The following is a 15,913-nucleotide window of genomic DNA, read 5'->3' as shown; positions in this document are numbered from 1 at the left end:
AATTATTCTAACCAATCAAAAAATCATAAAAAAAATTGTTCTTTGTGTTAAATATTGTTTATATATCATAAACTAATTTTGTACATATTTAGGATAATTTTCTCTTTAAGCTTTAATTATTTGTGTAATTATTTATATAATTATGTCTTAATTAACTTAAAAAACCCAAAAACAATTTCAAAAATTCCAAAAAAAATTAGTTTTGTTCTAAAATTAATTGACAAACCTTTTGTACATATTTTAAACTTATTTTCTAAATTTATATCATATTTTCATCTTTTCTTCATTTTAAATTAATTAATCATGCATTAATTATATTTAAAATAAATCATAAAAAATCCAAAAATATGCCTTTTATTTCTTGCAATTTAAAATTCCTAGATAAATGTATAGGATGTCAAATTCATGTAAATAGGCTAGTTTACATTTCCCGCACAATCGATGTAATAGCGTAGATTTACTTTCCGCACTTTACATTTCCGCATTTTAATTTCCACCCATATAAACTGCGTGTATGTCAAAGATAAAACTGAACCGTTAGATCACTAACTTCAAAGATAAATATCTGAATTCAATCACAATCACATTTGCACCTCTTAGGGTAACCCCTTTACACTCTTTTCAAAAATCAAAGTTACATTACTACTGTTTCGAGTACAAAATCGAACCTTTTGTTTATATCCGATGATAGGATAGATTTTTAAAGGGAACAAGGATAAAGACCTTACAACTCAGGGTAGACCTCCTAGTTTGCTTGCTCAAAATCAAAACAAACAAAATTCTCATACACTGTTGTTTTTTTAAAAACGAATTTTCCAAAAGACAATATTTTGTATACATCCAAACACGGATCATTACAAAATTAACGATCTTTTCAAAACATCTTTCGAAAGATAAACAAGCATTTGTATATATCCGCACAAGGATCATTACAAATTCTATTTGCAAAGGTATTTCAAAAACACAGGTAAAGCATTCCGAATCAATTGAAAAGTAAAGCAAATGAGCTAAGCAAACTAAAGAGCCCATGGATAACCATGGATACAAAGGGTGCTAACACCTTCCCTTTGTATAACCTACCCCCTTACCCAGAATCTCTCAAAGGTCTTTTTTCTGTTTCTTTTATAAACCTTTCCTTCATTGGATAAAATAAAAGGTCGGTGGCGACTCTGTAAACTTTTTCAAAAGTGACGCGAAAGCGTCCGATCGACAAAAAAGAGTCAGTTCACGTATCCCACCCACGGAGGGGTATGGCCCGAAAGGACAGTCCACAGAACTGGCGACTCTGCTGGGGAATACAAATTCAAAATGTTTTCAAAAGGGGTTACCTTTAGAGTATAGATCATTTCGATGTTTTCAATTGTTTGATCTGATTGCTTTACTTTTCACAGGTTTGCTTGGGTACTTTGCTTGTGTGAAAGATTCTAACCCGAATCTCGAGATACCTTAAGTATATGACAATAGACCAAGGAAACTGTACGGCATGTACCGATACGGTTGATCTGGTAGTCATCGTTAGTGTGATACTTTGGTTTATACTGATGTCCCTTGAAAGCGATCAAGGAGTATATTAGGCTTCCGAAGTGTCATTAACACTAATTTGTCTTAGAACCTTTTAGTTGAACTTGACTTGTGGCCTTTTAAGTGGCTAGCTTTGAAATTGATCGAAGCTAGTTATCCTCGAGGAATATTCTTGATCGGCCGTCCGAGCGCCGTATTGAGATGTTGTCTCCAAGGATCATAGAACCCGAATACTATTCTAGGACAGGTTTTCAACCAACTCAACTTCAGAGGGGAGGGTATCACCTATCAACCTCATGCAAGCCTTTAAACCTAAGGCTATTATTTGATTTGTTTTTGTGTGCCACATGTTTGCATCATAAACACATCATTTTTCACTACACATTTCAAGGATCAAAGAGTTTACTTTTGTTTTTGCAGGTAATGGCTCCCGCCACCAGAGATTACATCCGAATCAATATCTCAACGGTGCCATCTGAACTCAAAGTCTTGGTAGCAGAATTCCCCAGGAATGCTCAATTCACTGAAAAGCATGGTCACCTACTCCATTTGGTTACCTCAAAGTTTGAAGAAGACATGATACGGGTCCTGTTCCAGTTCTTCGACCTTGAACATCATTGCTTCACATTTCCTGATTACCAGTTGGTACCCACTTTGGAAGAATTCTCTGAATTAATTGGATTACCAATCCGAGATCAATTACCTTTCACTGGTTTAGAAAGAAAACCAAAACCTGAAGTCATTGCTGCTGCTTTACATTTGCGGAAATCAGAAATCAAATCCAATTGGGAAACAAAGAGTGGAGTTGAGGGTTTGCTTGCCAAATTCTTACTGGAAAAGGCTCGACTACTGCTAGAAAACAAAAGTTATCCAGCTTTTGAAGAAGTTATGGCTCTTTTGATCTATGGGTTGGTTTTGTTCCCTAATTCCGACCAGTTCATAAGTGTACACATCATCAACCTTTTCCTAATTCGCAACCCGGTACCAACATTGCTGGGAGACATCCTACACTCTCTACACACTCGTACCACGAAGAAGCGAGGAACTCTCATGTGCTGTATACCACTGCTGGCTAGGTGGTTTACATGTCATCTTCCCCGATCAGTACTGAGAAATGAACAAAGAGCACAATGGTCTTACAGAATCATGTCTTTATCTCATTCAGATATCCGATGGAACAACTTCTTTCAAAGAGACATTACTATCATTGATCATTGTGGAGAATACCCTAATGTGCCACTCCTTGGCATTAAAGGAGGTATCACTTACAATCCCTCTCTAGCTCTACGCCAATTCGGATATGCAAGAAGCAACGGTCCTCATGACATGATTATCCGTGGCATTGTGTTTGATTACGAGAATGATTCTCACAGACACCGACGAAGATTCATACAGGCTTGGGACAGTGTCTATAGAATAGAAAGCAAAACTCTGGGGCAATGGAATTCTATTCCTATGGAACTTTACCTCAGATGGGTGCGTACTCATGCTCAAAAACTCATGATGCCCTATCCCGCTGTTCTACCTGTGACTATCGAATCAGAAGTCGAAGGTTACGAACCTCAAGTTATTCTACACCCGGACATGCCAACTGACCTAGAAAAGTTGCAAAAATCTTGGGTTCAACTCAAAGAGGAAAGAGACACCTTCAAATCACACTGTCAGGACTATGAGAGAAGGCTATTCGAGCTCACCAGACAGCTTCAAGAAGAACAAAGAATCAACGCATTCCTGGGGACAAAGAAAAAGCGCCCACGGGAGACCTGAAAGATCATTTATTTTATTTTCTGTCTTGTAAGCCCAAATGAGGCAAAGAAAAAAGAATAAATTGATTAACTAACGTTTGTTGCTTCTTTAACAAATCTAGACTCTATGATCCTTGAAAACATTGCACATGCATTGCATACACATTGCATTTCATACATTGCATTTCATACATTGCATTCATATACATTGCATACACATTGCATACATGGCATCCAGTCATACACATTTCATAACAGGTTCTCATGACGGGTTTCTCATCTCTTCGCTGTTTATTTCAGTCAGAAGAGATGGAATCTGAGGCAAGCATCAAGAATCTCGAAGTACAGAATGCCCAAGTTCAAGTGGCAATTCTGGAACTGGCAAAGGGGCAACAAGAGCTGAAAGCCCTGATACTCAAGAAGAAGAAGAAGCCCAAAGAATCTGCAGGCTTGAGTTACCTGAGAAGGAAGATCAAGATCCCTGTCAAAAAGATCAAAAAGCCACCAATCCCTGAAATAGTCGGTGATGGTGAACAAGAAGATAATCAAAGCAACCAGGGTTCTGCTAAACCCTCTCTCTCTTCAAATGAAGAAGAAGATCATTCTGGAGACGAACCTGATGATGAAAAATACCAACAGCTGGAAGATCGTATGAAAGCTATGGAGATACAAAAAATACCTGGCTTAGATTTCAATGATCTGGGGCTCATCTCGGATGTTGTTATCCCTCCAAAATTCAAAGTTCCAACCTTTGCAAAGTATGATGGAGTTTCTTGTCCAAAACTACATTTGAGATCTTATGTGAGGAAGATACAACCTCATACAACAGATAACAAATTGTGGATTCACTTTTTCCAAGAAAGTCTGTCAGGTACACAACTCGAATGGTACTACCAGCTAGAAAATACCAAGGTTCATACTTGGGAAGAATTAGCTGCTGCTTTTTACAAACAGTACCAATACAATGCTGATCTTACACCCACTCGTACTCAATTGCGAGGCATGTCTATGGGACCAAAAGAAAGTTTCAAAGAGTATGCACAAAAGTGGAGAGATATGGCTGGAAGGGTTCAACCACCCTTATCTGATCGCGAACTAGTCGACATGTTCATGGGCACTTTAACTGGCCCATTCTATAGCCATTTGCTGGGAAGTTCATCATCAGGTTTCACTGACCTAATACTGACCGGAGAACGTGTCGAAAGTGGCATTCGAAATGGAAAAATTCAAGTAGGATCCTCCTCTGGTACTACAAAAAGGCCCATCAGAAATGAGGTCAATACAGCGCAAATTCAGACAAGTCACAAAAGTGATCAGCATCAATCTGTAGGGGCAGTTATGATCTCCGCATCTGCACCTCAAAAAGATCAACAGCCAAAATATACGCATCGACCAGATGCACCAAGAAGAACTTTCACCAAAATCAACATGCCAATCTCTCAGGCATTGCAGCACTTGCTTAAAGCGGATCTGATCACATTAAGGGGTCCTCCGAAGAATGTCAATACTTCTTCTCTGAATTATCGCCCTGATGCAACATGTGCCTATCATTCAAACTGTCCAGGACATGACGCAGATCACTGCTGGGCCCTGAAAAATAAAATCCAAGACATGATAGATGCTGGAGAAATTGAGTTCGATCCTCCAGAAACTCCAAATGTCATCACAGCACCTATGCCAAAGCATGACAAAACTGTTAATGCTATCATAGACACAGTTTACATTTATGATGTGAACGAAGTATCAATTCCACTCCTCGAAGTCAAAAGAAAGTTCATCCAAGCTGGTTACTTTCCAGGTTGTGATCCCGACTGCTTTTATTGCTCACGCCAACCCAATGGTTGTGAAAATCTAAAGATGGGAATTCAAAAACACATGGATCGCCGTATCATTATGTTTGAGAGGCTCCCTTCTATGGACATGTTGGGCAAAGTCTTTGCCAACGGGATAAGAATGGAAGACGTCTCAGTGATCTCCAGCTTACCATTCAAAATCTCTACCAAGGCTCCATTCAAACTTTCTGCTACACTCAAAGTGGCATCAGTAGTCATTGCTAGACCAACTCCATTTCCATACTCCTCAGACAAAGCTGTCCCATGGGGATATGACACTAATGTTTACATTCATGGAGTTAAGCAGGATCCCTCGACTAAAGAGGACGCAACACTAACTACTTCAGCTGTAAGTAACATTGCAGGCACTAGCAAGATCACGAGAAGTGGAAGAATCTTTTCACCAGAAATTTCTCCAAATATTGCTGCTAGTCCAATCCAGGTTCCAATTCCTATTCCAGATATCAACACTCGAGGCAAAGAGCCACTGATCGAACCAGTTCAAAATCCGGTAGAGATCACTGCTGAGGATCCATCAAAGCAAGAGATGGACGAAATATTGAAAATCATCTGCAAAAGTGATTACAATATTGTCGAACAACTGGGGCATACTGCTTCAAAAATCTCAATGTTATCTCTGCTAAAATATTCAGAAGCTCATGCTAAAGCTCTAATGAAGTTCCTTCAAGCTGCGCATGTGCCTCAAGAAATCCCAATCGACCAATTTGAGAATTGTGTCGCCAGTCTTACAGTGCCCAATGGTCTTGGTTTCTCTGATGTGGATCTAACTCCTGCTGGAAGAAATCACAACAAGGCCCTGCACATCTCTATCGAATGCAACGGCACCACTCTGTCTCATGTGCTAATAGACAATGGTTCCTCTCTAAACGTGTTACCAAAGGTAATACTGGAAAAACTTGACTTCAAAGGAGTTGTGCTACAACCAAGTGATGTGGTTGTAAGAGCCTTCGATGGGTCAACAAGAACGGTGTACGGAGAAGTTAAGCTCCCAATCAGAGTGGGCTCTCAAACTTTCGATGTTATCTTTTCCGTAATAGACGTTCTTCCAACATACTCCTGTTTACTAGGACGCCCTTGGATACATGGGGCAAACGCTGTAACTTCTACCCTGCATCAGAAGTTAAAATACCCAGTAAAAGGAAAGGTTGTCACAGTCTATGGCGAAGAAGAATATATGGTCAGTCACTTGAGCAACGACAAGTATGTTGAGATGGAGGGCGAATCCATCGAAACTCCGTATCAAGCTTTTGAGGTTGTATCTCCAAATATCTCTACCACCAAGCATATTCCTGCTACTCCAGCTACAACTATGGCTTCTCTCAAAGATGCCAAAGCCATGATTGAACAGGGTGATCGCACAGTGTGGGGACAACTCCCTGATATACCCTACAAGTCCGACAAGCTAGGTCTGGGCTATAATGGTGAAAATCAAAAGAATGATCAAAATCCTCGCTCTGAAGGGTTAATATCACACTTCGCCAGCCAAGAAGTAAACGCCATTGATGATGAAGGGACATACTTGAACCACATCATTCAGCCATATCCAGACGAAATTCCACCCATTACCATGGGAATGTGGGATGCTGTGGGAGGACCAAATGACGGTTACAACTACCAGTATATCACACCTCAGAATTCTTACATTGCTCTGGAAGATCTTACTCCAACAGAAGAGGGTAATCAAAATGACGGAAGTATCACAAGTCCCGTCACTCAGCAATATCAAAATCCACCCAAAGAAGTATGGGACACGCTAGGAGAACCCAGCGGCAAATACGACTATATGGTGAAATATTCCGCTCCTCCGAGCTTTTCAACTCCCATCAAAGACATTGTCCCGACTGGATGGGACGAACAGTACGACGACAACTTCGCTCTTGAAGAAGCCAGGAAGATGCCAAACAACGAAGGTTATTTTCTGTCACAGTACACTCCTTATCAGGATGCACAAGTCTCTATTCAAAACATCATTCCTACTGCATGGGACGGCCTTATCGAGCATCTCGCTCAGCCAATAGAGGGACCTCCACCTGGATTCTCATATCCAACAAATCATCCAACTTATCCTGAGGAATTACCTACGCATTTTCCCACTAGCGGAATCAATGCTACGGAAGACGAAAAGAACAACTGCAACTGGAACAGCTGGGTGCTCCCTGCTAACAACGGTGGATTGAACAACTGGAAAGCTGAGGATGTGATCTCCTTTGACCAGGAGTAAATGCCATTTCCTGTTTTCTTTGTGTATAATGTGCAAAGATAAAAGTGGTTCCTGAACAATCGAACCATGAGCTTGAAAGCCGTGTGCCTTAGCACAACGGTCCTTCTATAAAAAGGGTTTGTCATATCATGATTATGTGCATTCAATAAAATCATGGGATGCTTGCATGTTCAAAATTTTGTGATCCTTTTTCTTTCTTTATTCGCTTTCAAATAGCTATGTTTTTCTCTTCATACACACTCACATATCTACCATGCAGATTCACATACACTCTGGATCCAGTCAACAACGATTCTGCTATTGCCCGTCATGACTTTGAAAATCCGATCTACCAAACTGAGGACGAAAGTGAGGAAGATTGTGAAGTGCCAAGAGAAATTGCAAGACTTCTAGAACAAGAAGAAAAAGCCATACAGCCTCATGAGGAGCCGATTGAGGTCATCAACTTGGGCAGTGACGAAGAAAAGAAAGAGGTCAGAATTGGGGCTGACTTAGAAAACAGTGTCAAGCAAAGACTGATTCAATTGTTGCAAGACTACGCCGAGATATTCGCCTGGTCTTATCAAGATATGCCTGGCCTTGACACGGACATTGTAGTTCATCGCCTGCCAATCAAAGAAGGAAGCACTCCGGTCAAACAGAGACTGCGAAGGAGTAAGCCTGATATGTCAAAAAAGATCAAAGACGAGGTTGAAAAACAATTCAATGCCGGATTCCTAAAAGTTGTAAGTTATCCTCCTTGGATAGCTAACATCGTGCCTGTACCCAAAAAAGACGGGAAAGTCAGAATGTGTGTAGACTACAGAGATCTGAACCGGGCAAGCCCTAAAGATGATTTCCCTTTACCGCACATCGATGTACTAGTTGACAATACCGCACAATGCAAGGTATTCTCCTTTATGGACGGATTCTCAGGGTACAATCAAATCAAGATGGCACCCGAAGACATGGAAAAAACAACCTTCACAACTCCCTGGGGAACCTTTTGTTACAAAGTAATGCCCTTTGGTCTAAAAAATGCTGGAGCTACCTACCAACGAGCAATGGTAACACTATTTCATGATATGATTCATCAGGAAATAGAGGTGTATGTCGATGACATGATCGCAAAATCCAACACCGAAGAAGAACATTTGAGTCATTTACACAAGCTGTTTGACAGACTCAAGAAATACAGATTGCGACTGAACCCGAACAAGTGTACCTTTGGAGTAAGATCCGGTAAACTCTTAGGTTTCATCGTCAGCAGTAAAGGTATTGAGGTTGATCCTGCCAAGGTCAAAGCCATTCAAGAAATGCCTATACCCCGTACCGAGAAACAAGTCAGAGGATTCTTGGGACGTCTAAACTACATAGCCAGATTCATTGCCCATATGACTCCTACTTGTGTGCCAATCTTCAAATTACTGAAGAAAGATCAAGTGGAAAGATGGAATGACAAATGCCAGTTAGCCTTTGATAAAATCAAAGAATACCTTCAAAAACCGCCAATCTTGTTACCTCCTGTGGAAGGCAGACCTCTGATAATGTACCTAACTGTGTTAGAAGATTCAATGGGGTGTGTACTCGGACAACATGACGATTCCGGTCGAAAGGAGCACGCAATCTACTATCTTAGCAAAAAGTTTACCGATTGTGAAACAAGATACTCACTACTCGAAAAAACTTGCTGTGCCTTAGCATGGGCGGCTCGCCGACTAAGACAGTATATGCTAAATCACACCACTTTCCTGATCTCCAAGATGGATCCAATCAAATACGTGTTCGAAAAACCTGCTCTCTCTGGAAGGATTGCAAGATGGCAAATGATCCTAACAGAATATGACATTCAATACACTTCGCAAAAAGCAATCAAAGGAAGTGTGGTAGCTGATCATTTAGCTCATCAAGCAGTAGATGATTATCAGGCATTGAACTTTGACTTCCCAGACGAAGACATTATGCTAGTCAATGACTACAAACAACCAGGATCCCGATGGACTATGGTTTTTGACGGAGCTTCTAATGCGCTCGGCAATGGCATCGGAGCTGTGATCATTTCCCCCACAGGAGGTCATACACCCTTCACCGCCAGATTGTGTTTCAATTGCACCAACAATATAGCCGAATACGAAGCATGCATTCTGGGTCTCAAAGCTGCAATTGATCTAAAAATCAAATTCCTTGAAGTCTACGGAGACTCGGCCTTGGTAATCTACCAAGTCAAAGGGGAATGGGACACAAAGCACCCAAATCTAATTCCATACAAAGAACATGTGTTGAGTTTGATTCCTTACTTCGAGGAGATCACTTTCGAACACATCCCACGCGAAGAAAATCAACTAGCTGATGCCTTAGCTACCATGTCATCCATGTTCAAAGTCAATTGGGACGACGAAGCTCCTATGATCACCATTTACAGGCAAGACGAACCAGCCTATTGCAATGAGATCGATACCAAACAAATGGAAGACAAATCATGGTTCCATGAAATACAAAGGTATCTCGAAACCCAGGGAGTACCCTGAAGGGGCATCTATTAACGACAGAAAGTTTCTAAGGAGATTTGCCTCCAAATTCTTCCTAAGCAATGGAACTTTGTACAAGCGCAACCATGACTCGACTTTACTTCGTTGCGTAAACAAGAAGGAAGCAGAACAAATCATGGAAGACATACACAATGGTACCTTCGGTACTCATTCCAACGGACATACAATGGCTAAAAAGATCTTGAGAGCAGGTTACTACTGGTCTACCATGGAGACAGATTGCCATCATCATTCCAAAACTTGTCACAAATGCCAGATATATGCCGACAAAGTGCATGTACCTCCAGTTCCATTAAACGTTCTGACGGCTCCTTGGCCTTTCGCAATGTGGGGTATTGATATGATTGGAGAAATCAAACCTACTGCTTCCAACGGACATCGCTTTATCCTGGTCGCTATTGACTACTTCACAAAGTGGGTAGAGGCAGCTTCATATGCTTCTGTCACCAAGAATGTGGTAGCCAGGTTTATCAAGCACAATCTCATTTGTCGGTACGGCATCCCCGAAAGGATCATCACTGACAATGGCACGAATCTAAACAACAAAATGATTACTGAACTCTGCACGCAGTTCCAGATCAAACATCATAATTCTTCTCCATATCGACCAAAGATGAACGGCGCTGTCGAAGCCGCCAACAAAAACATCAAGAAAATCATACAAAAGATGACAGTAACCTACAAAGACTGGCATGAGATGTTACCTTTTGCTCTTCATGGTTATCGCACATCTGCGCGTACTTCAACAGGGGCAACTCCATTCTCGTTAGTCTACGGTATGGAAGCAGTTCTCCCAATCGAAATCCAGATTCCTTCCTTAAGGATCATGAAAGAAGCCGATCTAGACGAAGACGATTGGATTCAAACTCGATTCGACCAAATACACTTGATCGATGAGAAAAGACTTGCAGCTATCTGTCATGGCCAGCTATACCAAAAGCGCATGATCAAAGCATTCAACAAGAAAGTCAAAAGTCAAGCATACCAAACTGGTGGCTTGGTTATCAAACGCATCATCTTACCACAAGGTGATCCCAGAGGCAAATGGACCCCCACCTACGAGGGACCATTCATAATCAAGAAAATATTCTCCGGCGGTGCCATGTTGCTTACCACCATGGATGGCGAGGATTTCCCACACCCTGTGAATGCGGACATAGTCAAAAAGTACTTTGCTTAAAAAAAAAAAAAATAAATAATACAGCTCGCTAAGTTGAAAACCTGAAAGGGCAACTTAGGCAAAAATGAGCGTCTCGGTGGATTGAAAACCCGAAAGGGCGATCCAGGCAAAAATTAGAGACAAAACAAATACAATCCCGGTAGGCTGAAAACCTGAAAGGGCAGCCTAGGCAAAAATTAGGGAATAAAGCATACAACTATGTCCCGCTCAGCTGCCTACTCACCGACAAGGTTCAACACCTCAAAGACACCGATCAGTCCAATCACTTTCTTCCAACAAGTGAGGGATGAGATGCTCGAAGACAGATTGGCAATAGCAGAATTGAAACTTGACTGGATCGTTCTCACATAGCTATTTCTTTTCATAAATACTTTTCAAAACTTTCTGACAATTTCCTACTTCTAGGATTGTTGTCTCCCTATACTAATCCGCCTATCACGGCACCTTTTCAAAAATCAATGCAGCTTATAACTAACATTTTCATTTTTTCTGTTTTGAATACGCGAGCATCCCAATGATATTTTGAATGAACATATGCATTTGAATATGATTGATGTTTACCAGGAAAAACAGGAATAGCATTCCGGACATGTCCCAATTATTTGGACATTATCCTAAACCAGCATCAGAAGGAAGTTTCCCCAATGGAGACACATTCCTCAACAAATCCCTCAAAAAGATTTTTCTTTCGAAAGAAGTCTTATTCCCCAGCAGGGTTGTTCCAGATTACTGTCTTCAGAAGGTGTGATCTCCGCACCCAAACTTGGTCAGATAGTGCATCGGAGGATTATGCATCTTCCTCATTCCCACTCCAAAGGGCGTCACAGTCCGAACTCTCAAAACTACTGTTCATCCCCGAGCAGTAATCAAAGATCCTTCAATAGAACATCCTGGTTCTCAAAGAATTTCCCCAACCCAGGGTACTCAAGCGAGACAGAAGATCATCAACAACCACGATGCCTTCACTTCCAAATGGCTAGCAGGGATTTATTTTCCCAATCACAATGCCTTCATTTCTTGACGACTAAGCTGGGATTTATTTTCCCAATCAGGAGCTTGACACGCTCTAAGCTGCATAAACCATGCATCACATTCACACTCATATTCACATTCACAATCATGCATCATACGCATATTCATACACAACATAACTTGCATATTTCTCCTCTAGCTCGAGGATCTCATATCATACATGCATCATAGACATCGCATATTATTAACTTGATTTTTCAGGTAGACAGATGTCTTCAGCAAAGATGTTCTCACTCACATGCAGTGTTCATCCTGAATCTTATTCAGACAAGCAGTCCTTTCAGATACAATCAAACCAAAGATTCACTCTGAAGAACTCTCATTCTCAACTCATTTATCATCTAACATTGCTAGTCTAAGGCGATAACCTCAGACGGTTCCAGAACGATCTAGCATTTCAGATCTAAGGCGATACCTCCGACGGTTCCAAAACGATCTAACATTGCGGATCTAAAGCGATACCTCAGACGGTTCCACAACGATCTAGCATTACAGATCTAAAGCGATACCTCAGACGGTTCCAAAACGATCTAACATTGCAGATCTAAAGCGATACCTCAGACGGTTCCAAAACGATCTAACGTTGCAGATCTAAAGCGATACCTCAGACGGTTCCACAATGATCAAAATCTAAAAAAACTTTGGACAAGTTCCGTAACGATTATCTTCCAAGATTTAAAGCGGTAACCTTGGACGGTTCCGAAACAGTCAACACAAAGACTTCCAAATCCTTCATCAAGATATAATCAATGAATTCATTCTGATGAACAAACCATCAACACATTCACCAAGGTGGCATCTGAAAGCCCATCTCAGGTAATGTTTCAATCTGCCAACAACATTTCGCAGACGGACATTCAAATGCAACTTCCAACATCTCTGCTGATCAAGGGTAAGTGCAAATTTTCAGGGCATCTAAATATTCAATCATCTTCTACCTTCAGATTTCAGACAATCTCTTCAGGTTTAAGAAGATTGAATAGGGGCAACTGTTATACCCCAAAATTTGCCCACATATTTTTCAAGAAAACTCCAATCTGAAAATTAAGAGTCTCATATAATCATGGATTTTTTATTTCAACAAATATCCCTGATATATGAAATACTTAGTTTTTTAGAATTTTTTCTTATACAGTAATTTGGCTTGCCGTTTGAATTTATTCTTACGCAAACACCAAATACTGTTTATTACTTCACACATGCTATTTATTTATTTACAAATAAATAGTACTGACACAATTGGTACAGAGTTAAATCTTTTTGCAGGCGCAGAATCAGGAAACTCAGACTGTACCCGCATACCGTAAATATTAGTTATTTATTATGTCTATGTTTTTTAACAAGTCATGTAAATAAACTTTCATTTTTTACATAAAACATAAAACAAAAAACAACAAAAAAAAGAAAATTAACTTTGACTGTTGATTTTTCACTCTAACTGCTACGTCAATACCTGAACAGTCGGTTGACAGACAAACTGCAGACAGTACAATTCACAGTGATTTGTACAATCAATCAAATCAATCATTCACAATTCAAATTACCAAGATTTTTGTGTTAGAAGTCTTCTGAATATCACATGATTAGCAGAAACTCAACACTGCACAAAAATCAGGTACGCTTAACTGCCTCCTATACAGACAGTCCCTAATCAGGGTTTTTCTTGTTTTAACAGGAGCAACAAGTTTTTGAGAGCTCAAATGGATTTCATATACATCCATACATCTCAAAGTACCATCATACAAATTTTCAAACTTCAATTCACTCAGACGCACCGTCAGCAGCTCAAACAGTCAACAGACGACCCGTTTGACCAAAAAAGTCAACTGACAGTCAAAAATGAAATTTTTTGTCAAAGTCCATATTTTGTCAAAGGATTCAACATTTGATCATTGGATGATCACAATTCATCAAGGAAAGATCAAAAATCAACAAAACCCTAAGATTCAAAATTAGGGTTTTTGCCTGAAAAGTCAACTCAACTTTGACTGATCATAACTCTCTCATCCTTCATCCAAAAAATGTCAACCAAAGCTCATTTTGAAGGAAATTCAATTATCTTTCAAATGCAATTGATCCCATGGTCATAGCATTCACCATTTGAAAAATATGGCCAAAGACATTACAGGTCATTTTCAAAGTCAACAAAAAGACACTTTTTTTCAAATAGGACACACAAGGAGAACCAAAAATCATTTTGACATGAAACCAAAGACATTGGTTAGAGGACTCTTTGAGGTTTCCAAAAAGTGCAAGATCTCCTTCATATGACAAAAATTGAAGGATTTACACCTTGTTGAAGTTGGCTAAATTTTGGGAAAATGCATGAAATCAACATTGCTCAAAAATGTTTTTTTTTCCAAAAGAGTGCCAAGTTTTTATGGTCCAAACATCTTTGCCATGTTTACTATGGGCCTCCCACGACCAAGACAAAGCCCACATCTTTATTGGCCATTTTTTGCATAATTTTATCTTACTTTAAGATTAAAATTAAAAGGAAAATGCATGGATAATGGTTGCTTGGCCTCCAAGTATGACTCACTTCAAGGAATCTTCATTTTTTCTGCAAGAATTGAAGAGCAAGACAAGAGCATTGAATGGAGTCAAGCTTGGTCAACAATTCAAAGATTTTTAATATTTTAAAAATCAAACTTTCAACAAAGACAACAAAGCTTCTTAGCTTGAGTTCCAAGCAACTTTGGGCTATAAAAGAAGCATCATACTTCAGCAAAAGGAAGGGGGACACGAAGAGATAGGGCAAGAGGATATAGCCACAAACCTCTCAAAAATTCTCAAAAATCTCCATATACTTTGTAATTTTCAAAATCAATTTTCCAATCAATATTAATACCAATACCAAGCACTTCTAATCATCTTCTCAAAGATAATAGAGTAAGATTGAACTTTAAACACAGGCCCATGAGAGTCGTATAAAAGCACTATAATAGCTCTTCATGTACATATGAATTTTATTTTCGTTTTTTTGTATATGCAACTGATTTCAATGCTAACCAACCATCCTATCATGCTCATAAGGTCCTATATGCAAATGATCTGGGCCTTAACATGCCAGTGTCCCAACGTGAGGATCAGCCATCCATGCCATTAACATACGAGTCTTATGAGTGTTCATAGCTTTAACATCTTCGAATCCTATAGCTATGAGCATCAAACCTTACGAAACTAATGACATATTTGGATTCAGGGCACTCATGTTTAGTGGATCTGGGTCACTTGTTTTCATATGTTGCTAACGTCGTGTTCTTTGCAGGTTCATGGGAAGCTACCGAAAATAACTGGAATTTGTATCGTCCAAATAGAGGGAGGTTAAAAACCCCCCGCTATCTGAAGCTGAAAAAGTGCACTGGGACTGGAGGTTGAAGACGACCACGCGTCCGAGCGTGGTTCGTCAGACTTTTCAACGCGTCAAGCTGGCTCTCTCCCTCAAATGTTATTCGCATTGGTCCATCGCAGGCGAAGGTGGGGACCAGTCAAAGACATTTGGTCTCCCACTAATCCCATGATCTACTTTACACCATGTGCATACCATGTGACCTACAGATCTGAACCCTTGGATCACTCTCAAAGCTTCAATCCAACGCCTCACACACGCAAGCTCCATGCTATGGCCCCTTCAATCAATTGCCACACCAGGATTAGTATCCTTTTATTTCTATTATTTATTTTCTATTTTTATTTTAATTTCTTTGTTAAATTAATTAAAAATAGTTAAAAAATTCCAAAAAAATCCACAAAAAATATTTTAAACTTCTAAAAAATATATATTATTTTCTGAAATAAAAATATTTTATTTTTCTTCAAAATTTCAATAT

This window comes from Vicia villosa, linkage group LG6 (assembly GCF_029867415.1).
Source record: "Vicia villosa cultivar HV-30 ecotype Madison, WI linkage group LG6, Vvil1.0, whole genome shotgun sequence".
In the NCBI taxonomy this organism is placed as follows: Eukaryota; Viridiplantae; Streptophyta; class Magnoliopsida; order Fabales; family Fabaceae; genus Vicia; species Vicia villosa.
The sequence above is the reverse complement of the archived record's forward strand: the minus strand, read 5'-3'. Positions refer to the sequence as shown.